Source organism: Podarcis erhardii (genome assembly GCF_964252035.2).
Source record: "Podarcis erhardii genome assembly, chromosome: 6".
In the NCBI taxonomy this organism is placed as follows: Eukaryota; Metazoa; Chordata; class Lepidosauria; order Squamata; family Lacertidae; genus Podarcis; species Podarcis erhardii.
The window spans coordinates 79,549,829-79,577,168 of NC_138510.1; the positions used below are offsets into that span (position 1 = coordinate 79,549,829).

Here is a 27,340-nt window from a genome sequence, read left to right on the forward strand (position 1 = left end):
ATGCTGAGATTGCTAATCAGAGGCTGTTTTGAAAAGCCCTTATAGTGGCATCAGAATGCATGGACTGGCCCTATGCTATACTTCCAGGTTTCTCCTGTGTTCCCACCGGCTGGCCACCCACTGTCCATGGATGGGTGGGAGGGTCTGCAAAATGGAATCTGCCCTCAGCATCATGCAACATATCTAATCTGTCACCAGTCTGTGCACCACCAGAGACCACCACCACTTTCAACCCAGACCTGTTTCCTGATTGGCTGTTGTTTGACACTGCTGTCTCCAGCACTTTCGAATGGGAGCCAAGCTGGGATTGGAGCCAGTATGCTTCTGAATATCAGTTACTGGGAACCACAGTAGGGGAGAATGCTGCTGCTCTCCGGTCCAGCTTGCAGGCTTCCCACATGCATCTGGTCAGCCACTGAGAGAACAGGATGCTGGACTAGATGGGCCATTGGCCTGATCCAGCAGGCTCTTTTTAGGTTCAAAATAGAGCACCAAGCCCAATGTCAACTGAGCACTGGCTTAGGTCCCATTCAAAAGTGTGTTTTCTCACCATCTGGGGTGGGTGAGGTGAGCTGCAGTGAGGGACTGGTGGTCCCATCAGCAGCGAAAGCAAGATTTTCCTTCCACAACATCATTTTTACTGTCACTTCGTAGTGGAGATTTATGGGAATTCATGTACTTGTGTGCTAGAAAAACTTTGCCCACAGAAGTTGTTAAGCTATCATTTATTTCCATGCCTTTCAGACAGAAAGGCCCAAGCTGGTTCAAAAGGGGGTGAAATACAAATGCAACGTTTGAGCCTGAAACACTTTTTCTCAACCCCACCATCCCCCAGCATTGTACAGCTGTGAAAGACACACCAGTGGTTTGCGAGCCTGGTGGTTGTTTTTTAAGCCAACCTAATGGGATCTCTCCCCCTCTCTCTTTCTCTCTCTCTTGCTCACTCACTCACATCCTTTCAAAGTGAAAAAAAATAAGAAAAGACCTTCAAAGACCATTTCGTTAGGAAACAGATGGGAAAACCCTGCAGTCTGTTTGTTCTATCTGTCCTTGAGTATGAATTCTGGGGGAAAGTGTGTGTGTGTGAGAGAGACACACAGAAACAGTCAGCTTGTTTTGGAATGAGGTACATAGTATCTGACAAATAAGCACAGGTACAAAGTACTCAGTGTACAGATTGCAACTACAATGATGAGCCTGGGTAGCTCAGTTGGTTAGAGCATGGTGCTGATAACACCAAGGGTGCAGGTTTGATCCCAGCTGCATATTCCTGCATTGCAGTGGGTTGGACTAGATGATCCTCAGGGTTCTGAAATTCTATGGTTTTGATTTAAAACAACAACAGCAACTGATGCCTTCGCTATGTGAGTGAGATTTTTTCTAATGCTTTTGAGAAATCGAAGGCTACCCAGCAATGTTAGAGGTTAATAATTGAAATGCTAGCTTTGGATCTTAATATAAATGTTTCTGTGCCTGTACTAATGACCAAAGACTTCACCGTACAACTGAATAGTCATCACATTAATATATTTTTTAAAAAATAAACCTTTGTAACTGGAACATTTCCTGGAACAAAACAGGATGTGTAGAGTACGTTTTCCTCATTGTGCCAAGTGCCCAGTACTGATTCATCGCCACAGATGTTCATTCTTTTTATATTTCATGTTTTTGTGGATGTACATCATACTAGTCAACTCCTCATAATAGTCTAAATCTTGATCGTTTGTGCCAATTTTGCCCCAGCATTGTAGAACCACTTTGGCTGTGTACACACTATACTTCTCAAGCACATTTGAAGCATGCTTTTGTCCAGTGCTTTTTTTCTGGGGGGACACAGGGGTACACATACCCCTAAACATTTTGTGAATCTGAGTTTGGCCTCACTGAGGGGCAGTATTTCAATATGAGTAGGAAAATGAGAGTACCCCTAAACATTTTTTAAGAAAAAAAGGACTGCTCTTATCCCCTCAAAGAATTCTGGGCACTGTTAAGGGTTTCTGGGAATTGTAACTCTCAGGGAGGGGGGTGAACTACAGTGCTCAGAATTCTTTGAGGGGACAAAAACATGGGGTAGGGGGCTACTGAGGAGGCAGCAAATCCAGCCTCCAAGGAATGTATTGCCGGCTACTGCAGTGCACTCCTTGAAAGCCGAATCTGCTGCTCTTGTGGATTCTGCCACCTGAGGCAGTCACCTCACCTTGCCTCATGGGTGGGTCAGCCCTGCAAAGACACTCTGTGTCTTTAAAGCTTCATTCTTGCATCCTGCAGTAAGAATCCTAACAGCAACATTGTTTTTGGTTCGTTTTATTTTCTCCTGTTATTTTCCCCACCTTGGTGCGACATATGCGAGTGGATAAAATAATTTTTTAATTTTTAAAAAAGAGACAAGATAAGGAGCAGATGGGACTGGGAATAAGCTTAGTATGGAGAAAGCAGGATTTGAAATGTGAGAACGTAGTGGTCCTTAAATAAAGAACTTCACGTGAAAGATGTGTGCAATTGTAGTGGTTGCATTGGTGGGAGCAAATTTTATAGATGCCATAACCCAGATTAATCAGTATCCTGGAGATATTAAGATGTTGTTCAAGCTTGGTTTGTTTTGTGCCATATAACATATGGAGGCATTTGGGAGAACTGGTCCAGAACAGAAGGAAGATCAATGATATGATAATTAATTTCGAGTGTAGGTGTGAGAGAATGCCTTGATTTATACCACCCAGATGGTGAGTACTGTATACATCCGTTACTGGCAATGATAACTATAAGCTGGGCTTGTAGAATGCTTTAGAGATTTAAGCGCTCCACGAAGGAAACCTTAAGTGTTGGTAAAAGGAATAGTGATGTCATGGCAGCATTGTACCAAAATGTCCCCCATTCAAGTTAGCTCCTTTTCATTGAGTTGTCAACTAAATGGGGAGAGTCTTGCTCAGAGAATGGAGATGGGGTGGGAAGAGTCTTAGCCAAATTTCTGCCCCTGTTAAGAAAGTTCGCTTGGATTCACAGAATTTCCACTGATTTATACCTAAAACAGGAATCAATGCAAATTTGGAACATCCAACTCAGATCTGTATTTCTAAGGAGTTTAGAAGGAATTTAATTGCATTCATAGAATCAGAATTAATGGTTGTAACCTGCAGTGTTGTTCCATTGCCTCAAGGCCTTCTGCATGGACGTCAGGAATTGGCTGGATAAGGAAGAGTGGTGGGAGCCCTCTGCCCAGGAGCCCCCAAGAGAGGGATCCAAAGATGGTGACTTAGGTCCCAGATCCTGGTGGTGAGACACTGAGGAGCAGCCTGGAGAAGGGAGGTGCTAGATACAGGGGGGTTGAGTAATCAAGAAGGGTCAGGAGAAGGAGGGCCTTCCTGGACAGGGTTAGAGGCTGAGAGTTGCAATGTGAGTGCAGACAGTCCCAGTCCTGCTGGCTCTCCTACCCCACTGACAACCCACTCCAGGAGAGTTCTGCATGTTGCTGAGCAACAGGCCAGACAGGTCCAGAGCAGAAGTCCACACCCTCAATGCAGCCTTCATCTGCTTGGGAGGGATCCAGCATAAAAGGCTAAAAGAGGCGGGTGGAGCTAGTGGTCAGTTTCAGCAATGTCAGTTGGATTAATATGAACCACAAGATTCTGCTCTGTTGTTATTTTCTGTTAATAAACAGCTAATTGCATCCCGTGCTTCTCGTGTGTGTGCCTACCCTGTGGTTCGCTTGGCTCCTTGACATTGCACAACAGAATTCCACCCACCCACCCCGCTCTGCTGCCCATGTGTCTCCATATATGCTATGGGTTTCTTCTCAACTCTCTGGAGCAGATTTGGGAAGGTGAAGGGGGAAGTTGAATACAATCATTGTTTCATTTATAACACACCTTTCTTCCAAGGAAAGCAAGATGGGATAAATGGTCCCCCCTTAGCCTTGCAACTACTTTGTGAGACGTGCTAGTGTGATACATAGTGGTTCCTATGTGGATTCTCTATTCCTAAAATTACCGAGGTGTCATGGGAAACAGGCATAGGATAGTCCATCCAAAGATGAAGATGAGGCAGAATGAGACAACCTCCCATAGGCACAATCTTTGATTAGTATGCCTATTTAATTTCTGGTGTAATAGGCATACATACCACCTGTATAACATAAGTGCCTGACCTAAAGACAGAATGGAGGAACAGGAGAGCACAAAACTTAAGGAAATAAAGAGTAGGATGGCTGGATGGGAGTGAAACAGGGTACAAACATATCAGGGACTAAGTGTAAAGGTAAAGGGACCCCTGACCATTACGTCCAGTCGTGGCCGACTCTGGGGTTGTGGCGCTCATCTCGCTTTATTGGCCAAGGGAGCTGGCATACAGCTTCTAGTTCATGTGGCCAGCATGACTAAGCCGCTTGTGGCGAACCAGAGCAGTGCACGGAAACGCCATTTACCTTCCTGCCAGAGTGGTACCTATTTATCTACTTGCACTTTGACGTGATTTCGAACTGTTAGGTTGGCAGGAGCAGGGACTGAACAACAGGAGCTCACCCCATCGCGGGTATCTGAACCGCCGACCTGATCGGCAAGTCCTAGGCTCTGTGGTTTAACCCACAGTGCCACCCGCGTCCCTCCGACTAAGTGTAGTTCTGCTCAAATTCGAAACACTTGGGGGAGTCACTCATTTGGTTGCTCCCTGCCCTCCCCCCATCCCTGGTTGTTTTATTGGTGCAGTCCAGGCATTAAAGATGGAGAACATCTGCATATCATGGCAATTGGAATGAAGCGTTATACCCACTTAACAACAATTTACTGACTAACAAAGTCTATTAGGAATAATTTAGTATCAATGATAAGCTTTCTTCCCCCACTTTGGTAATTGTACCGGTGTTTAATTGTGCTGTAAATAAAACTGCATGCTTTGCTTCCCAAATAAATGCTGCAATAAGGTGCTTTAATTGAGCCAAGGTAGAAAACAAAGTAGCCTTTTGCTTGAATGAACTAGAATCTAGGACGAAACAGTCACTTTCCCCACAGAAAACAGGGCTGCAAATGAAAGGAAAGAGAGAGCATGATTTAGAAGCAAATATCATTGGCTTTGCAGCTGTTGTCACTGACTGCTGCCAGCATTGCAGGTTTTGCCAGTTGCGATTATAGTTGTGTGCATTTTTCTCTTTAGACTAAAGAGAGAACCTGGAGCCAACAATTTACAGTACTTACAAATAGGAAAAGAATGCCTACTCCAGCTGTGAATTTAATCTCTAGCCTGGTAGACAAAGGCGACCAAAAATTGCATGCAGGTGAGTGAATCAGGTTCCATGCAGGAGATTGAGCACAGAAATGTGGCTCCTGTCCTTCCTCTGCCAGCTCCTAACTGGGATTGTTAAAAAGAAGTTATAGGCTAGTCATTTTGGCGGCCTTATTTACAAGACTGACCTACTCCCATACCAATCTGCCTTTGGAAGTTCTCCTTTATCCCCTGCCATCTGAGGTAAGATGGGTGGTGACCAGAGAGAAAGGCGTCTCAGTGGTACAGCCCCATTTGAGGAATTCCCTCCCCAGAGAAGCCTGCCTGGATGCCAACGTTGTTAGGCAAATATATTTGACTCTTCTGTGTTTTAAAACTGAGGCATTTTGTTTGGACCCCCTGTATTGAGCTTTTTTGTTGTCAGAATTTACGTGAACAGCCCAAGATGTGTGTGTGTGTGTGTAATACACGCACGCACGTGCACACACACACACACACACACATACACACAGAGAGAGCTTTAAAAATTAGGTATAATAAAGGGTTTTATCTTTGAACTACTAAACAGGGCCAGCGCTACCATTAGGCAGTCTGAGGCAGTTGCCTCAGGTGGCAGAATCTTGGTGGGATCCAGGAACAGCAGATTCTGCCACTGTGCCTGCTGGTTGCTGCTGCATCGCCAAAGATGCCTGCCGCTTCTGAAGCATGTGACCTCGGCACCAATTTGGGAGGCCAAGGTGACTGCTTCACCACTTCCTTCTGGCGCTGAAGCAGCTGTTGTCATCGCCTCCAAAATGGCATCAGTGCCAAGGCCTGCGGCCTACCCTTCTCTGCCTTCAGCGGCAGCTGGACCATAAGCAGCCAAAAGACCAAGCCACATCTTCTTCAGTGCTCTCCTGGCTTCCGGCTCTCCTGATTGGTTCGCCACTGCCTCCTGACTCTTCTGATTGGTTCTTTATTCCCGGGCTTTCATTTGTCTTGTGCTCACTGCTGCAACAAGGAGTTACTTTTCACCACACTGAAAGGTACAGGTGTTTTGATGCTTGTTAAAAAAACTGCATTTACTCAGAAATAATTCAGCTGCTTGCAACTGGGGGTGTAGTGTGTTCTGGATTTATAGTTGGATGGTTTGTTTGGTTTTTTTAACTGCCTTTACTCAGAAGTAAGCCCAGCTGTTGTTGTTGTTGTTGTTGTTGTTTAGTCGTGTCCGACTCTTCGTGACCCCATGGACCAGAGCACGCCAGGCACTCCTGTCTTCCACTGCCGCCCGCAGTTTGGTCAAACTCATGTTGGTAGCTTCGAGAACACTGTCCAACCATTTCGTCCTTTGTTGTCCCCTTCTCCTTGTGCCCTCCATCTTTTCCAACATCAGGGTCTTTTCCAGGGAGTCTTCTCTTCTCATGAGGTGGCCAAAATATTGGAGCTTCAGCTTCAGGATCTGTCCTTCCAGTGAGCACTCAGGGCTGATTTCCTTCAGAATGGATAGGTTTGATCTTCTTGCAGTCCTTGGGACTCTCAAGAGTCTCCTCCAGCACCATAATTCAAAAGCATCAATTCTTCGGCGATCAGCCTTCTTTATGGTCCAGCTCTCACTTCCATACATTGCTACTGAGAAAACCATAGTTTTAACTATACGGACTTTTGTTGGCAAGGTGATGTCTCTGTTTTTTAGGATGCTGTCTAGGCTAATTACTCTGAAATCTGGTTCCAGGTATAAAAGTGCATAAGGTCAAAACCTGTCTTGGGGTATGTATAGACATGGATAGAATTGGGATGCAGGCCTCACCTCTGGTCCCAAAGCACTATTATTGTTGTGGTTCTGGCTGCAATTTGTATGTGTGCCCTTGGTTTGTGTGTGTGTGCTCAGTTCTGTTGAAATGACCAAAAATATTTATTTTCCCTGGTTTAATGTATTCCACAGCCAGAGTAAGTGAGTAACTATGTGCTTTGGACAGGCATGATGGGGGCAATTTAGCACCCGTTAAGTGTTTCATGTCGTAGTCAGGTCAGGTTATTTTTGTGGCAGAAGAAGGCTGCAGCGTGGCGTGTATTGGAGTTGTTTTTAGAAGTCTGGTATTGCATTCCACCCCCCCCCCCACCAGACAAAGCAAAATTTCTTCCACACCATCACCTTCACCAAAGTGAGGTGTCCTTGTGTGGTTTGCCTCTGCTTCCAAAATGTCTTGGGCCAACTCTGCTACCCAAACATTCTAAAATAGTTCAGTTTATTTTCAGTGGTACCTCGGGTTACAGATGCTTTGGGTTACAGACGCTTCAGGTTACAGACTCCACTAAGCCAGAAATAGTACCTTGGGTTAAGAACTTTGCTTCAGGATGAGAACAGAAATAGCATGGCGGTGGCGGGAGGCCCCATTAGCTAATGTGGTACCTCGGGTTAAAAACAGTTTCAGTTAAGAATGGACCTCCAGAACGAATTAAGTTCTTAACCCGAGGTACCACTGTACTTTTCAATCAGCACAGGCAGCAGAACTTCAATTAAAACCAGACTGTGATTAGATAAAAAGGAAAGCTCAATCATCCAAAATAAATAAATAAACACAAGGCTTTTAAAGTCTTCATAATAAACTATCTAAAAGTTAGCACATTGTCAACAGCTGGGGAGGAAACTGGGGGACACCTGGGTTGACAGCAGTACATGTGAAAAGGATCAAAGGGTTTTATCAGTAAACCACAAGTTTAACAGTGAAAGCTTCCAGACTGCCTCTGTTTTCCAGTGGGAGGATTCAATCACATAGCAGTAGTTTCAAGTTGCACAATTATGGGTGATTGGGAGGTCTTGCTTGCACAACAAAACCACTTTCCCAAGACTTTGGGCGATAAGGAAAACGGCGGGAAAATGCACTGAAAAGTGTATGATAACCCTTGTGTTGATGCAATATCCTCTGAACTCCTCACAAACAAATCAGAATGAATGAAATAGCCAGAGACGACTAATCTCCCTGAACAAAAGTTTATTTGTTTGTTGTGGGCATCCATTTGTCTGAAGAGACAATGGAGTGCACCTTCGGGGGGGGGGGTTGAAGTCAAGCAGCTGTGTAACAGCACCAAAGTGACTTCCCTGGGGTGAAAGCCTGGGCAGTGTGTATGGAGGTCCTGGGATGCCCAGATGACAAGGTCCCCTGCCTCCACCCCGGACCTCGCTGATGTGGTCCAAAGGAAAGCAGAGCAATACATTTGGCACCAATCTGGCTGCAGGAATTGCCAGAAGGATGTGGACAAGGTGCCACCCAACCATCTTAGGGACTCCACTCTGGATTTGTGTAGGCTTTCCTCCTTAGCCTTTTCTTCTCCTGAAGCTATCCCACAAGGCAGTGGTGGTTTAGAGTCAGAGTTTCCTTCTCCTAGATGGGCTACTCTCCCAAGTGGATGAGCCCTATCTGCCCCACACTTCCCTTTGAAGCATGAGCAATAGCCACCTTCTTGACCATTGGCCCCACAACTGGTTTCATCTGCTCAATCCACTGGGAGCCTGTCTTCACACGTCTTCGAGGGTTTGGGACCCCAAGCTGTTTCTGGGGTGTGGGCACATGCCGACAGCTTCTATACTTAGATACACACATAAAAATAAATAAATCTCTAAGCAATGCACATTTCAAACCAATAGACAACATCATTGCAACCAATGGGCTCAAAATACAAAGGGCTGGGGGGAGAAATTCATGTGTGATAGATTGTAAGACTCTCCTTGTTAGAGTTTTTTAAGCAGAGCATATCAAGGAGGGTTTTTAAGTGAAGTCTGGATGGCCACCTATCAAGGAAGCTGCAGAAGTAGATTTCTTGCATTGGCAGGGGGTTGAACTAGGTAACCTTTTCAGGGTCCCTTCTATCTATATCTATAATGTACGATTCTATCTACCTGGGAAGCCTGTTTCACAAAAGCAGCAGTTCCCAGAGTGGTTTAACAATCTATCTCTCTTCACAGGGAACTCTGGAAACTGTATCTCTGGGAGACTAATAGCAGCCTTCTAACAACTCAGCATCCTATAGCTCCCAGAATTCTTTGGGAGAAGCCATGACTGTTTAAAGTGGTACCATAGTTCTTGAAATGTATGGTGTGAATTAGGGGATGGCCATAGCAGGTGCCAGACTGACAGACCCTCCAAGTGTCTCTATTTCCCAGGGACACCCCTGATTTAGAGAAGCCGATCCAGTTTCTGATTTGATCCCAGAATGTCCTGCTGTTCCTTAGGATGTCCCTATTTTCATTGGAGAAATGTTGGAGGGTATGGAGTTATCTGACTCCCAAGCCTTGTGAAGGCAATCCTGTATAGGGAAGTTTTTTTTAAAAAAAAAAGTTTAATGGTTCATTATGTTTTTAATATATGTTGGAAGCTGTCCAGAGTGGCTGGGGCAACCCAGCAAATGTGTGGGGTATAAATAGTAAAATTATCATTATGGAATGGGATGTCCCTATTTTTATCGGAGAAATGTTTGAGGTCTTGGACTGATGCCAGACTGGTCAGTAACCAACACCTTGGTCCACATCTATGTCTGCTTTGAAAAGTGGCAAGGATGATGGTCAAGCACCTGAACACAGACAATTAGCACGCAGGTACAAAATAGTGTGCAAACACCACCACATGCTAAATGTGTGCACAGTTTGTGTACCTATGTACACAACAGCTGAGCTGTACAAATCAAGAAGTGTATACTCTTTCACATAAACACTTGTAAATGTGCAAAGTGTGAGCAAACCTCAGTTGTTTGCTATTAAAGGCCTTGTCTCTTTTCTTTATAAATAGGCAGCTCATATCCTTGGGAAAATATTGCCACACTACAGTAATTTGCGTGGACAGGCGGAGTCCCCAGATCCCGAGCGGTTCCCCCCCCCGTCATGTGGAATAACGACTCAAGACAACGTGCTATGGGATTAAATTGGCCACAACTTTATTAAATTTCAAATGTGGGTAGACCTTGGCTCAGGCATTGGGCGTTCTCTCTCCCTAGTCCCCAGCCGGGGACCTAGGGAGCTTCAGGTTATCCAGTGTGGGGGGGGGATGGGCTGGCTCTGGAGAACATATGTTCAAGCAGAGATAGCCGCCCCCGTTATGCCGCCGCCACAGGGGAGAGCAATGATGACCTTTCGGCATACGGTCAAAGCCTCCCTTCAGAAACCCCTTTAACGGGGAACCCTAGTATCGCCGCCGCAAAGAGGAAGATGGACTAAAGGATTCCGCCCAAGGCCTGATACCGCCAAAGCTGTGACATTTGCTACGAGAAAGGCGAAACCTGCCAATGCAGGGAAATTCCTTTCCGGCCCTTTAACAGCGACCTTAACGTAGCAGCACCTGCATACCTGTGAAGAAAAGTTAACCTACAAAACCTATGAAGAATTGTTAACCTGCAAAAGAAGACATTAACTGAGGGTGGGTAGGGTGAGAGAAGCTCTGGAGCCAACTGAGGATTCCCAGGTAAGATCCTCCCTCTATTGTGTGGGCAGGTAATCCCTCCCCTACCTGGCCTGGTCTCCTTGGCAACGCTTCCCCCAAGTGGGATTGGACACCTGACTGAGGTAGGCGGGGACCTCCAGGTATCCCACCTGAGGGAAGGCAAAGCCAAGCCTATGCTGATGGGGCCGCTCCAGATCTAGGGCTGCGCGCGTCCACACAAAGGGCGCCCCCAGTTTTAAGCGGGGAGCGGTCATTCAGTTTAGAATATTAATCTTTGCAATATTTCTACATTCTCTCTCACTCTCTCTCTCTCTCTCTCTCTCTCTGTGTGTGTGTGTGTGTGTGTGTGTGTGTAAAACAATTCCTTGCAACAGCTTTGAATGGTTTGGGGGCAAGGAACTTCAGTGGTAAACAAGCCTCATACCCTGACACAAGCAAGGTAAGCCCAAGATTAAGAGATCTCTGACATTCAGATAATTATGGCTTGAGTTAAAGAACAATACCGCTCACTGCCGGCTGCCTACAGTGAATCCATCGATTGGGTTTCAGCTGTTTAGATTGTACTCTAATTTACACATTGAATTTCAAGAGCTATAATACATTACAACCAATGCGAGACAGAAGAATCATTAAACTGACCAGATTAATAACCCTCTCCTATGTGGCAAAGGAAGGTAATTGTGTGGTTCCCCCGCCCTAGCACAGCTGATATTGAAACCAATGGTGCATCGTAGAAATGGCTTGCTATCCTTCATTTAAGTATAAGCAGTGAAATAAACAAACTGGATTATTTATTAAATAGTTCAAGATTCATAGACTAGCCTATCACTCTACTGGTAGTGAGTGCATTGTTCTGAGGCACCTATGCACCTTTTCCATGGGCAAAAACATTGCTTTGTGTTCCCAGTTCCCCAGACAACTGGGAAATTCAGAGTAACCGTTATTCCTTTTGAGAAAGCAACCCTCCTGAGAAATTTCACTAATCTTATTGAAATTCATAGATCTCTCCTTGAAATTTGCAGGTGTTTTGCCCATTCAGCTGTTACCATGTGTCCTTGCCTACCTACACATAGCCTCAGGTGCTACAATGGGTCAGTGAGTTTGGCTGTTAACCACAAGGTTGGTTTGTTTGACCCACTCACACAGGGATAGCTGTGGGCAGTATTCCTGCATTGCAAGGGGTTTGACAAATGACCCTGAGGGTCCATTTCAATTCTACAATTCTATGATTCTATGGAGGGATGCGGGTGGCGCTGTGGATTAAACCACTGAGCCTAGGACTTGCTGATCAGAAGGTCGGCAGTTTGAATCCCCGCGATGGGGTGAGCTCCCGTTGCTCGGTCCCTGCTCCTGCCAACCTAGCAGTTCGAAAGCACATCAAAGTGCAAGTAGATAAATAGGTACCGCTCTGGCGGGAAGGTAAACGGTGTTTTCGTGTGCTGCTCTGGCTCGCCAGAAGTGGCTTAGTCATGCTAGCCACATGACCCGGAAGCTGTACACCGGCTCCCTCGGCCAATAAAGCGAGATGAGTGCTGCAACCCCAGAGTCGGTCACGACTGGACTTAATGGTCAGGGGCCCTTTACCTTTACCTTTTATGATTCTATGTATACAGTCAAGGAATACACACTAGGCGATTCAACAAAATTCACAGTCTGCCATGGCAAAAGTCAAGTTTTCTTAGAGGGAAAATTAGCAACAAGACAGTAATGTTTGATATAGGATTACAAAAATAAAGTAAGGTCCCACAATATATTAAAAGCAGTATCACACCACTTTAAGCAGTCATGGCTTCCCCAAAGAATCCTGTATTTTGTTAGGGCTGCTGAGAGTTGTTAGGAGACCTCTATTGCTCAGGCAGGCGCATTATGTGACCCATGAGTGCAGCAAAATAACCAGGGTGTACAACAGTGGCGGAATAAAAACAGGCCAAATCTTTGTTGACAGCAGCAGGCAGGGCAAGGGTTGGCATGGCATTGGGTCCCAGGATCAGTTCATCATTCCACAAGCCCCATGTTGATGGAATGGATCTGCTGGGTTTGGGCCACTCCAAACCAGTGCCATGGGAGTTGGCTAGTGTTGAACCTTGCCGTAGTGCAAGCCAAGCAAGCAAGGCCTCACCGGGTGACCAGGGTGCAGATTCCAAACAGGCAGATACTGAACCCACGCTTGGGTTTGCTGTGGTCATTCCTCCCCTCAGACCCCTTATGGGCTCCCCCATATTATGTTGATCCTGACCAATGCCATTTCTGCCCTCATTCAAACCATGTTCTTCTGCCTAACAAAGGAAGGCCATAATTTCACTGAAAGCCCCCCGCCCAAAAAAAACCCCAACCAAGTGCCAATCAGGTTGAGAGAGAAAAAAAATCATTTCTGGTTCTGTCAACCAGTGACCCAAAACTGCTCAGTGAAGGTTCTAACCTGACGGTGGGCAGGCGGGAAACTCTCAAAGCAAAATGGCTGTGAGCGCCAGGGGAAGCAGCTTTATATAGGCTTCCCTGTCCACTATGCAGCAAGGGCTCATGGGATAGCTTTTCCCCATGAGCCCATCGCAGAGCGAGGATACCGGGCAAAACCTTGGCCAGTATTTTGCTGCAATATATGGGCCACAGTACCACTGGTCAAAGTCGTCCCGTGCTCATTGAGAACGGAACGGGGCTTCCCCTCATACAGCTACAATTACCAGGGTGTCCTGGGAAAAGGGATTGATTGCGAAACCACTCTGAAGACTGTAGCTCAGTTGTCTCCCCACTCCTCCGTGTGTTTCATAGCTCTCCCACTGTCAGTTGTTCACATCAGCATGGCTTCAATCATTTCCGTTTGTGTATACACCAGGAACCAATTGGTGTGAAGCTGGTTTGAGAAACCATGCATTCTGTAACAAAGTACAGAAACATATGCATTTTGGATAATGCCACATGAACTTGGATGAAAAACCCAGCACGAAATTCAGTGTAAGAGTGTGGACACAGCCAGAGTGCCAATAACAGTTTACATGTGTTCCAGGTGGTTCCCTCAACCTGGCAGTTTACAGGGCCAAACCTGCTTACTTTCAGAAGTAAAAATATATCACATGCCAAACCACATTCCCACACCCATTTTCTGCATAAGTTTCCCAATTTCTGGGAATGATCCCTATCAGTAGCAATAAACTTTGTTATAGGCACCGGTCTGTCTCAAGATACAATAGAGTGCTCCTCTGGGGGTGAAGTCAAACCACAGCGTTAGCAGCACTGAAGTGACTTCCCTGGGGCGCATACCTGGACAGTGTGTATGGAGGTCCTGGGCTGCACAGATGACAAGATCTGCCTCTCAGACTCACTGATGTGGTCCAAAGGAAAGCAGAGCAATACATCTGGCACCAGCTTGGCTGCAGGAGTTACCAGAAGGAGACATACAAGGTGCCATCCAATCATCTTATGGACCATAGCTGTCAACGTTTCCCTTTTTTAAAGGGAAATTCCCTTATTCCAAATAGGATTCCTCACAAGAAAAGGGAAAAGGTCCCCCCCCCAATTTTTTAATTCATTTTATAACACAACTAAACAACACAAACAGAAAAACAAACAATACAAATTCTTGTCTTATCCTTATTTTTTCTAAACATTGTTAGGTGGGCTTCCCCAAGTCCCCCCTATCTGATTTTCATTTTACCTCATCTTTAGCAGTTTACATATATCATAATTTTTAGGAAAAGGGAAAAGTTGACAGCTATGTTATGGACCCCACTCTGGATTTGTGTAGGGTATACTCTCGAGTCTTTTCTAAAACTTTTTTTCTTAAACTTTTCTTAAACATTGGGGGGGGGGGGAAACACCCACATCTGCAGGAGTCCCATACATGGTATCTCCAAAATCTTCCAGACATCTTCCCCTTCTGTCTAGCTCAGCCACAGAGTTTTAATCTTGCTGAATTCAAGGCACAGCTTCCCTTCCCACCTATCTACAAGTGATCCTTGAGTTCCCTTCTTGATAGCTGACATGACAAAACAAGGCACCCTGGTGACAGTGACAAAAGAGTGACAGACAGACAGCATGGCAGAGCAATTAGGTAGCTGATAAGAGAGAATAAATAAATACTATTGTTGACAAATAGCTGACATAAAAAGGCCAATACATGATACATGATAAGATAGAGCTCAAACAGTAGAATAGAGGCAATTCCCTTCTGGATCACTTGATGGAAGCAGGAACCTGCAGAGATCCCCAGGTAAGATTTGCAAATATCTGCAATTGCAAAGGGAACTGCCAGCTCTTTGTTAGAGAGAAAGGAACTTCAGTGTCATAGGAGGCTGGAGGAAACGATCATGCAAATTTAGCAGGACCAAATAAATTGGGCCAATATTTATTTATTTATTTTTAAAAATCCAGTAAAGTCATACCTCATGTTACGTTTGCTTCAGGTTGAGCATTTTCAGGTTGCGTCCCTTGGTGACCCGGAAGTACCAGAAAAGGTTACTTCCGGGTTTCGCCGCTAGCGCATGGACAGACGCGCATGGACAGACGCGCAAAATGATGTCACATGCATGTGCAGAAGCGGTGAATTGCGACCCGCGCATGTGCAGACGCGGGTTGCATTCTGCTCATGTTGCAAACAGGCCTCCGGAATGGATCCCATTCGCAACCAGAGGTGCCACTGTATATATCGTATTTTTCGCTCTATAAGACGCACCAGACCCACAAGACGCACCTACTTTTTGGAGGAGGAAAACCAGAAAAAAAATATTCTGAATCTCAGAAGCCAGAACAGCAAGAGGGATCGCTGCGCAGTGAAAGCAGCAATCCCTCTTGCTGTTCTGGCTTCTGTGATAGCTGCACAGCCTGCATTCGCTCCATAAGATGCACACACATTTCCCCTTACTTTTTAGGAGGGAAAAAGTGAGTCTTATAGAGCAAAAAATACGGTATATGAATCAGAGCATGTGGAAGCAGGGAAGACTTCCCTCTACCTCATGACCTTGATCCAGGAGCTATTCTTAGCAAAAGTAGACGGTGTGAAGTGATCCACTCATGGCTATCCTGTGCCAAGTCTAGTTTGGCCTGAACCATGGTTCAGTTTTAACAAGATTTTCTAGCAAAGCCGCTGCTATGCTCTGGAATTAACTGCACTCTGCATTCATTCACCCCTTCACTGATGCCGGCAAAATTATAATTAATAGGTGCTGTATTTCTGTGAGGAATACCGGTCTAAATGGAGCATTCACACAGGCTGACCCCACACTGCAGATATTTCACCACTGCTATTTCTTTTTCTTCCTCTTTTTAAAGGACAACTTTCCCACTCTAAAAATTTATCACATTCTTTGTAATTGCTTAGCTTCAACGAGAGGAGAATTGTATTTCTATGCTCCAGCAATAATATTATTTGCAGGAGGATTATATAAGCCATAAGTCTTTGTCAAAACCAATTACTGGAATTTTCAAGAAGCACTCCTAACTACTAGAGAAACTTCTGAAGCAAATGGAGGCACTAGATCCGTGCTGTTTAAAATTACCCTGTTGGGCTTCAGCCAATATTCAGGTAGTATGAGGACAATGGCACCACATAGGGATGAATGTTCTGCTTCCCTGGCTGGTTTCCCAACAGCCTGAAGAAATAGAGCCATTAATCTTCTTATTTAATTTTACAGGTGTCACCTATATCTAAGTTTCTGAGAATTATTTTCACCTGTTTTCCCTTCAAGAGAACAGGAACGGGAGATTTGGATGCAGAGTACGAGACTGCCAAAGCAATTTTTGTTTGAGGTATTGCGTTTCGGGTCGCTTTACCAAGATTGGAAGAATTATTTTTCCTTCACAAATGGAAATCATGTGATTATGTACAAAATATACTTGCAGGATAGAGGTGGAAGAAAAAGCTTCCCCTCTCCCCTTACTACTTTTTTATGAGCTCTCTAGGACTGATGGATAGAAGCTTACCTAATAATACAATAATGAACAATATAATAATAAATAATATAGCTCCAAAAAAGCAACATTGGAAAGTAAGTTGGTACAGAGGTGGCAGCTGCCATTTACTAAATCAAACTATTGATCCACCTGTCATAGGAGAGTTTTAGGTAAGGGTTCCTCCCAGACCCACCTGGACACACCAAGGATTGAATCTGGACCATTTGAATATAGAACAGGTGAGCTAATGGAAACGGCATTCCATTTTTAGTATGGCCAACAGCTAGATAATAGCATGGTTGTATCTCCTGTTGGTTTATGTCACCAGGGAATTTTGAGTATGTTAGGAAATTTCATCCTTCATAAGCACTGAAAAACAAGCAAACCCAGAACTAAAATAAGAATGTTGTTACATACAAGAACTTATGCTCATGAGAGGACTGGAAACAACTCCTTTCAATTGAATTCTCTTTCCATTGCGATACCAGCTCCAGGAGACCCTCAGGAAAGACACACCCAGAACTCTCAAAATGTGAGGAACTGGACCTCCACACAGGTGCCCCCACCCCACCCAGGTTACATATGCTTCAGGTTACATACGCTTCAGGTTACAGACTCTGCTAACCCAGAAATAGTACCACGGGTTAAGAACTTTGCTTCAGGATGAGAACAGAAATTGTGCTCCAGCGGCGCGGCGGCAGCAGGAGGCCCCATTAGCTAAAGTGGTGCTTCAGGTTAAGAACAGTTTCAGGTTAAGAACAGACCTCCAGAACGAATTAAGTACTTAACCCGAGGTACCACTGTATGTCCCCAGTGAAGGCCTCTGTTTTTAAGCATAGATGAAGTCTAAGAAGGGTGTTGGCTATCACATAATCCTTCATTTCCCTTTTCTCCACATGTCAAAGGTATTATTAGATAAGGTGCCCTATGACTGTAGCTTGACTAACTCTACTGCCATTTCAACATCCCTTAAGGCATCCTTCTATTTCCTTGCACATCTTCTTCAGCGAAATTGTCCTAACTTGAGCATCCCGTAAACTAAGCCTTGATATTTAATAAATACTTGCTGCAATTTTCACTTTATATGTGAAATGGCTTGTTTGAATATCTCAAATGCGGAGATATATAATATTAGCATACTGTATCCGAACGAGCCACTTTTCTCTGCACCTAAAATTGTCCAGAGTAATGGTAAAAAGTAATTCTGAAGGTTATATTAAGTATAATGGGATGCAATCAGAGCACAACCACAAATCTTTTGAAGTTGTTATAAACTGTGGTGCAAACCACTTCCTCACCGACAGTTTGCTGAGCATTTCAATGAGGCTCAAGAGTCCTATCTATTTCAATTCCATTCCATACATGGCAAATCTTATCATGCTGCAATACGCACTACCAAAATTCAGATCTGAAAAAAGGAAAGAATCTGGCACTTTAAAATCTAGGTGCTCCCCAGATACCTGCACCAATAAAAATCCAATTGTAAAATAGATACACAGCTATTCCTATTTACCTTTCCACTTGTCTCTTGTAAACAAAAACCCTCTGTCCCTATTTTGCCATTGGGGGAGTTGTCAAGGATGTCTTTTGAACATTTTGTTAGTGTGTTCACATGCACACTAGAATGATTCTGGTGCCTGGTCCCTTCCTCGGGCCTGTAAAAATAAAGAAATCTTTTCACAAGAAGGAGCTGCTCAAGAGAGCCGGCCTCCATCTCCTCAGGTTGCACAAGTTAACGGCAAAGAGTACTTTGCTGCGGATTTAGCCCAGGCATATTGCCCAAGGAATATTATCCGTCTCCATGAGGCTGTTCTTAGTAGCAGGCAGTTCAGACTTCCGCATGGGTGCCCGGGGTGGGGGCAAGAGCGTGGTCAATGCTGGGGTGAAGCCAGTTGACCGTGACTGCTGGCTGCATAGAAGCAGCTGCTCACGCCTAGTCTAGTGCAGTCGAGATGTCTACTTCTATAGAGACAGGGATTCTCCTTGTTCCAACCCCAAGGTTAGAACTTACCATAAAGGTAAGGACCCTCTAGGGCAGCCTTTCTCAACCTTGGGTCCCCAGATGTTTTTGGCGACAACTCCTATCATCCCTGACCACTGGTCCTGTGAGCTAGGGATCATGGGAGTTGTAGGCCAAAAACATCTGGGGACCCAAGGTTGAGAACCACTGCTCTAGGGTTATTCTTTACAGCAGTGAGCTGCTGGTAGCAGTTCCATCAGGTGTGTGCAACACTTGGCGTTTTCATCCATGGGCAGCAATGGTGGCTGGTGTCCATTTGGGTCTGGTGGGGTGGAAAGCATACAACACAAGGAGGGGCCAGAGCCATCTATCTAATGCTCACTCTCACCCATATTCTCCTCCCCGCTGAGTTTTACAAGGGGTAACACTAAGACGTGTATCTGAAGAAGTGTGCATGCACACGAAAGCTCAAACCAATAACAAACTTAGTTGGTCTCTAAGGGGCTACTGGAAGGAATTTTTTAAATTTTGTTTCGACCATGGCAGACCAACACGGCTACCTATCTGTTACTAGAACTAAGGCAAAGGAAGGGGAAGCTGACAGGCAGGGCCACGGCCTGGGCTGGATGTCAGCAAGAAGGCAATTGCAGGTGGAGGGTTGGCTGAGGACAGACTGGGGTTGGTGGGACAGGGCTCCATTTATTCTAATGGACCAGCCCCTACGGATTTAGGAAGCAGGGCTTCTCATCCAGGTAGCTGCACTGTTTGTTGCTCCCACTTCTTTCCAGCTCCAGTGGTGACTGATGGAAGCACAGGGTGATGCAAGCTTGTCCTCTCCACAACCTTTAGGTGTCAATGCTGCTGCAATGGGTGCTAAGAGTCATGGGGATATTTCCCTCCTTTGGAATTGTGCCATGTAACAAATGGTGAGGTAGAAACTGATTTGTTTGCCTCTACAGAACAAGATGGGACGTAGGTGGCTCTGTGGGTTAAACCACAGAGCCTAGGACTTGCCGGTCAAAAGGTCGGTGGTTCGAATCCCTGCGATGGGGTGAGCTCCTGTTGCTTGGTCCCAGCTCCTGCCCACCTAGCAGTTTGAAAGCACGTCAAAGTGCAAGTAGATAAATAGGTACCGCTCTGGCGGGAAGGTAAACGGTGTTTCCGTGCGCTGCTCTGATTCCATTCCAGTCTGGCTTCCGCGCTGGTCATGGGACCAAGATGGCTCTGGTCGCCCTAACAGATGATCTCCGCAGGCAGCTGGATCGAGGCGGGTCAGGGATGCTGATTCTTCTAGACCTGTCAGCAGCCTTCGACATGGTCGATCACGAACTCCTGGACCACCGCCTTGCTGACGTGGGGATTCAGGGCACAGTCCTTCAATGGCTACGCTCGTTTCTCTCTGGTCGGGGACAGAGGGTGGCGCTTGGGGGGGAATTGTCATCACGCCACTCCTTGGTGTGTGGAGTGCCTCAGGGTGCGATTCTCTCCCCGATGCTTTTTAACATCTTTATGCGCCCCCTCGCCCAGCTTGTCCGGAGTTTTGGGCTGGGTTGCCATCAGTATGCTGATGACACCCAACTCTATCTGTTGATGGATGGCCATCCTGACTCAGCCCCAGACACACTGACCAGATGTCTGGAAGCTGTGGCTGGATGGTTACGTGGGAGCCAGTTGAAGTTAAATCCTTCGAAGACAGAGGTCCTCTGGCTGGGACGGGGCGATATGGGATTGAGGGGGCAACTCCCATCTCTTGCGGGGGTGCAATTAGTGCCAGCATTGTCCGTTAAGAGTTTGGGTGTAATCTTCGATACCTTCCTCTCTATGGAGGCGCAGATTACAGCTATAACAAAGGCAGCATTTTTTCATCTCAGCCAAGCTAAGCAGTTGGCTCCTTATCTCTCTCGCCCTGACCTAGCCACTGTGATCCACGCGATAGTCACCTCCAGACTGGATTATTGTAACTCGCTCTACATGGGGCTACCCTTGAGACTGACCCAGAAACTCCAGCGGGTGCAGAATGCCGCGGCGAGACTCCTTATGGGGTCTTCGTTGCGAGATCACATTCATCCGGTGCTATACCAGCTGCACTGGCTCCTGGTGGAGTACAGGATCAGGTTTAAGGTGCTGGTTTTAACCTTTAAAGCCCTATACGGCCTAGGACCCTCGTACCTACGGGACCGCCTCTCCTGGTATGTCACAGAGGAACTTATGGTCTGCAAATAAAAACATCTTGAAGATCCCAGGCCACAGAGAGGTTAGGCTGGCCTCAACTAGAGCCAGGGCCTTCTCGGCTGCGGCTCCAATCTGGTGGAACGCTCTGTCACAAGAGACTAGGGCCCTGCGGGACTTGACATCTTTCCGCAGGGCCTGCAAGACAGAGCTGCTCCACCAGGCCTTTGGTCAGGGCGCAGCCTGACCCCCCTCCTCTGGCAATCTGCACAGAATTTTGCTTAATGGTTGCCATCAATTTGATTTTAATTAATTGTTATAATGAAATGTTTTTAGAATCGTTGGATTATTTTGATTGTTGTTAGCCGCCCTGAGCCCAGCTTCGGCTGGGGAGGGTGGGATATAAATAAAATTATTTATTATTATTATTATTATTATTATTATTATTATTATTACCCGGAAACTGTACGCCGGCTCCCTCGGCTAATAAAGCGAGATGAGTGCCGGAACCCCAGAGTTGGTCACGACTGGACCTAATAGTCAGGGGTCCCTTTACCTTTACCTTACAGGACGAGATTATAATCAGTGCCATTTTTATAGAAAAAGAGGTGCTGGAACTCACCATGAACACCTCCCTCGGTCTCACGGAATGGCAATGACGCTCACCTGAGAGGTGCCGGAACTGAGTTCCAGAGAGTTCCAGCTGAAAAAAAGCCCAGATTATAATTATTACTGCAATCCTCTTAAATTATGTTACTGAAGCTAGAACTCTTTCTCCCTGCTGACGCGAGAGCTGCCCTTCAATTGACCCAGTTCCAAAAGCAAGAAGATAGAACCAAAACAACGGCCCATTCTTCCTGAGAAAGAACACTTAATTTAACCCACCCTTACAGCCAGTCTCCTGCCTGCTGGATGGCTGTGATAAATGTTTTTGCACAATATACACATTTGCTCAAATACGAAGAGTAACAAGGAAGCGATAAGGGGGTTTAGGATTAATGAAGTGTAATATAACCACTGCAAATTTAACTTGAACGCCAGAAGTGGAAAAATCCTGTTTTTAAGGCATATTACCCACTAGACTAGTTTGTCAAAGGAGGAAGGTTACAGAGGTGCCAACCACAATGTTCTCAGGATGACAAAATAAGACACTTAAGAGATTAGAAGAAATGATAAGCTTGTAATAACAGAACAGTCTGGATAGCCCAGGCAGTCTCTTCCAGACAGAAGATCTCTGACGGTGTGACATAAAATAAATATAGGCACACGGAGCCAAACTCTTTAGGAAGACAAAAGTGAGGGTGCTTGCAACCGAGATGGATTCAAGTCAATGGGAGTTCAGTCACCGACTTGAACAGGGAATGGATTACTTGACATAATAAATAGTTCCTTGGGTTTCTGTTCCAAAAAAAAAAATGTAGCAGAACACAAATCTCCTTGCGACAAATGAAATATAAATACCAGCTCCTTAAGAGAATTGGCAAATAATACAGGGTCAGCACTAGGATACCCTCCAACATTCCTCAGATGAAAAGAGGGACATTTCTCACTCCTCTACAACTGACCCTCCTTGGCCCCAATTTTTGTACCTCTCCAGAGTATTTCTTTTCAGAAGAAGGGATGGGCCACCAGCACTATGCTAATGGAACACAACACACACACCACCATCCTGAGAAAACCCCTTAATCCCATTTTTTAATTCAAAAAATCAAGACTCCTTGCACTCCACTCTGCTTCCCCTTTCTTCCCACCCAGGGTGCGCCTGCCTCAGAGCCGGCACATTCTGCGAGGCTGGGCCGCAACAGTAGCAACCTCTCTTCCTCCTTTTTTTAATTAATATTTTTATTGGTTTTTAACATACAAAATTATAAAACATACCACACAATTTATCACAAATACATTCTTATTGAACTTCCATCAGCACCTCTGATAATCCTCCATCTTAATCACTTCTTATGCATTTCCTAACTTAATATTGCCTTTACATCTCTTAACATATCATCTCTCCTTCTCCATTTTTACAATATTTCTAATATTATTCCTCACAGAACTTCTTGCAAACCTACAAACATCGTCTGGTCATCACAAATACTTTTCAAATAATCTGTAAATTTACTCCAGTCTTCGGTAAATTTCTGGTCCCGCCGGTTTCAGATCCTTCCCGTTAGTTTGTCAAGTTCCGCATAGTCCATTAATTTCATCCTCCATTCTTCCATCGTTGGTAATTCTTCTTGCCTCCATTTTTGGGCCAATAGTATTCTTGCTGCTGTTACTGCATATAGAAAAAACTTACATTCCTTTCTATTTATTTCATTTCCAACAATACCCAAGAGAAATGCTTCTGGTTTCTTTATAAATGTATATTTCAACATTTTTTTCAACTCGTTATATATCATCTCCCAGAAGCATTTCACCTTTTTACATTCCCACTGCAACCTGTCTTCCTCCTTGCCCACTCTCCAGCAGCTGCTACGAGCTGCCCAACGGAGGATGCTGGCAGCGGCGGCCATGGAGAAGCAACAGAATGCTCCCTTACAGCTACAACTGCTCAGGAGAAACATCAGCTCAGCAGTCTCTCCCAGTTTAGCAGCGGCACTAGTGGGGGAAACAGGGACATTCCAGGATCAAATCAAAAGCAGTGAGTATGGCAGGAAGATTCAAGGACAATCAATTTTAATTTTTGGGAATGATTCATGTTATTATGTACAGAAGCTGCATTGTTTTACATTTTCTGGATGCCTCATGATCATGTTATAAACTAGTCGTGTTCTATGTTATAAATCAAGCACGGCTAGGAGTTGCTTCTCTTTGTTTTCCAATACATTTCTTATCAATTAAAAAATTGGTGCAGCATGAGCAAATTTTTATTCTGAAAGTGCAGCCCAGAGAAAAAAAGTTTGAGAACCACTGTTCTAAACTCTTGTGAGAACCTTAAATTTAATGCATTTTTATTGTTCTCTGTGATGTTCTCTGATTTTTATATTGTTGTAAGTTGCTCTTGTACTGGAGAAATGGTAGAAGAGAAATTTTAAAAATATATAAATAAAATCTACCCTGGAAAAACGTGTGGCAGTGACTATGCCAGCATATTAGAAAATATGAAACTGCACAGAAGGGTATTGCTGCTGCATTGTGCCAATAACTCACCTGTCAGCAGCTATTCCACCTGGCTGCAGCAGAGGGAGATGTGAGATAGAGGGAACTGAGATTAACAGCCACTTGCCCATTCTCCATCTGCAGAGAGAGGGCTGTGTAATCCTTGAACGGTGCTTTGTAAATAATAATAATAATAATAATAATAATAATAATAATAATAATAATATAACAACAACAACAAAAATGTTAAATATGTTGGTGCTTATGTAGAGATCTACAGCTTACTGGCAATTATCTTTTTTTGCCATGCAGAAATGCATACACAGAGAGAATACTTTTTAAATGGAAGCAGTTCACACATATGGCTAAGAGTTATTCAGTGTTAATTGATCAAGGGAGGAGAGATCTTTCATCTCATACTGTAGAGGAGATGACAGTAGGTGCTAAAAATAAATGCTTCCTGTGATAGCAAAGCCACATATCTGGTCATTGTGTGACACCTCACTCAATGAATGCGCATGTGTGAACCAGCCCACCGAAAACTACATTCTTAAACTCACCAACATAGTTAAAGGTTTTGGTCCCGGTCCTGATCTATAAAAGCAGCATTATCAGCAGGGCTTTTTTTCAGTTGGGACTCACAGGAACTCAGTTCCGACACATCTCAGGTGGGCGCCACTGCCATTATAAGAGAATGAGGGAGGCGTTCATGGTGAGTTCCATCACCACGTTTTCTAGAAAATTAGCACTGATTATCAGCATTATTGCGTAGCAAAATTCTTCTAGGACTCTAGCACCTCAGATGACTTTGAGGGGATCATGTCTTTCAATGCTCCTTCGTGAGAGGGAAAAAACTCTTCAGGAAGAAAACTAGCCGAGACACCTAATTCCTGATATCTGGTTTTCTATGTATGTTTTCAGAGAGAGAATTCTACCATGCCATCCCCACCTTTTAGTCTGAAATGGTAGAGTCCGGAACCAATGTTAACATATGACCAGCTGCTTATGTACATGCTGAAATTGTCACATTTACTTTACATAACAGAAGTGTATTCTTATTTGTATTACTATTCATTTTTACATGAACACGTTATTGTTCATGGAGTGGAATGAACGTTTGACAGAGTATTTCCTCCTCCCCACACCTTCTAATTTAGAATACATGTAAAACATTTTAATTGTCCTCCCCCCCCCCCCATCTTCAGCTGCACCTCCGGCTGCTCTGTGACCATCTAAACATTTTTGTCTTTCAGGTCAACACTCACAGCTATAGATGAATGCCACTGGAGTTTTGCTTGCGCTTAAGGGAGAACAATGCGTGGCTAGGCAGGTGATCTTTTGATTTCGCTTCTAGAGTGAGATCAGTGCTGATGACAGAACAGATGGTCATCTTTGTTGCGGGGCAGGGGGGAAGAAAATTAAAATAACCAGATAGAATTGGGCAGATGTTTGCTTACATCCATGCATAAATAGAACTAATCCTTATTGGTTAACTCTGCAATCTGGATTCTTGGGCACAAGGGAAAGGTGATATAGTATACACAAGTAAAATACGCAGTGAGCAAGCCAAACCCATTTAAGATGGAACCTTTGAATATCTATTCCAAAGCAGAAGATACAGAATATGGTGGGCTTATTCTAAAGGGTATGGTCAGCAGAGCATTTCTTGAAGCAAGAAGAGCCTTTCTGAATTCTTGCAGTTTCTCTTTGTTCTGAGATTGTTTTATTTGTTTTGCTTTTCCTTGCCAGAGATTGCAGCACATGTGTGATGTATGCAAGTTTCTTCTGTTTTATAGTTTTCATGTTTTTTTGAACAGCATTTCACATTGATCAGCCAGCTAGGTAGATGGCTCTTTCCCCATCCGTCTCAGAGTTCCCTACAGCTTTTTCTGTGCATGATGGAATCTGTTACAAAGTCAATGTCTTTGTGATGATTCTCTCTCTAGGTTAAAAAAAATTCCAGATCTGTGTTCTTTCTATGAGTTCCCAACAGCTGCATCACTCCTGCTGCATTCAAAAAAAGCTGGAACATGGAACCAGACTATGGTCCATAAGGTCAGAAGGAAGACTCATATTTGGGGCAAGTTTGAGTCTGTTATCACTTCACTACTTAGGCTGTTGCAGTAGAAGAGGGAGAGGACACATCATCCTGGCATTCATACATCACAAGTGACTTTAAAGCTCTCTGAGATTCCTTGGAAGCCTATCATTGGTTCCTCAATGAGAAGATCAGTGATGCCAGAAAGCTTCCCGAAAAGACAGCTTGCTCTTCATTACTGATGTCCCCGTAGCCCAGAAAAGAGGGTTCAATTGCTTTTAGGCTGTAATCCTGTTAGTGGGAGTTGGTTCTACTGAATTTACTTCTGTTCTGACTCAACATAATCATGATCACACTGTTAGTTGTTGTGGGTGGTGATGATGATGATCCAATAGACTTGACCAATGAACTGGCTATGAACTTTAGCACAGACTCCAGACTTCTTAAATATTTTGTGCAGGTAAATGTGGACAGAATTCCCAGAAGGTAGACAGTTTGAAATCCCCCAGCTCGATAAAATGCAGCTGATCTTGTGACAGTTGCCAACAATTAGCTACCATTTTGTAGCTGCATATTGATTCTACTCACAATATGTAGAACTCTGATCACCTGACCCAGGTGATTTGTTTTAAACCCCCCCCCCTTGACCAGTGGCTCATTGAGGTCACATGTTAGCATAAAACAGCCTCAATCTTCTGAGAAATCATTCAAATGCTTTGGGAGTCATAGTGAATAATCCCTTGCTCTTGAATGACGCAGCAATCACATTTATGGTTTGCAGACCCCCCAAGTGTCTCTATTTTCCAGGGACTGTCCTGGATTTACAGAAGCTGTCCTTGTGTCTGATTTGATCCTGGAATATCCCCCTTTTCCTTAGGATACCCCTATTTTCATCAGAGAAATGTTGGAGGGTATGGAGTTATGTGATCCCCAAGCCAAGGAAACAAGTAATTATACAACCTTTAGAAGATATCTGAAGGCAGGCCTGTATAGGGAAGTTTAAAAAAAAATGTTTTGATGTTTTATTATGTTTTATGTATGTTGGAAGCTACCCGGAGTGCCTGGAGCAACCCAGTTAGATGGGTGGGGTATAAATAATAAAACGATGATGGTGCTGGCCGTGATGGAATAGGACATCCCTATTTTCATCAGAGAAATGTTGAAGGATATGGGTTTGTAAGACTGTGTGGCCAATGCACTAAATTACCCATGAGGCAGAATTTGATTTTGCCACAAGGTGGCAATAACGATTAAAATATAAAGGCGTTACCTGAAATAGATTCTATTTGCTTGATTAAGTATGACCCAAACATTGTGACCAGTCATATAAAGAACAGTACCTATCCAATTCTCTCTCTCTCTCATAGAATGACAAGTCAAGGACCATGGGGAATGATTTCCACTTTAGCATCACCTGTAAGGGGTGCCTTTATCCTGTTTAGGACAAACACAATGATAAACTTACAATGCTGATCATGCTTTCATTAATATATGCTATTGAATTCCAAGCCTGAACTGGGAAAAAAAATAATAAGGAGAAAAAGAAAAGAGCTGTATTGCAGTTGA

At 44.5% G+C, this 27,340-nt stretch overlaps 2 long non-coding RNA genes across 3 annotated transcripts in view; one reads left to right on the forward strand and one right to left on the reverse strand.

Annotated features, from left to right (window-relative positions):
* The first annotated feature begins 1,188 nt into the window (after positions 1-1,188).
* LOC309344004 lies at positions 1,189-26,820 on the forward strand. Its single transcript, XR_014157517.1, has 3 exons — positions 1,189-1,364; positions 24,990-25,066; positions 26,652-26,820. It is a non-coding gene; the product is annotated as an uncharacterized lncRNA (long non-coding RNA).
* LOC309343967 overlaps positions 4,900-27,340 on the reverse strand; it is a 154,951-nt gene continuing 132,510 nt past the window's right edge. The window contains exons 3-4 of one of the 2 annotated variants that reach the window (XR_014157451.1): positions 21,263-21,343; positions 4,900-5,012 (exon numbers count right to left, since the gene is read on the reverse strand). This is a non-coding gene — a long non-coding RNA (uncharacterized lncRNA). Of the gene's footprint in view, positions 5,013-17,098; positions 18,167-21,262; positions 21,344-27,340 lie in introns of those variants that run through there. The other variant, XR_014157452.1, reaches the window with a different exon arrangement.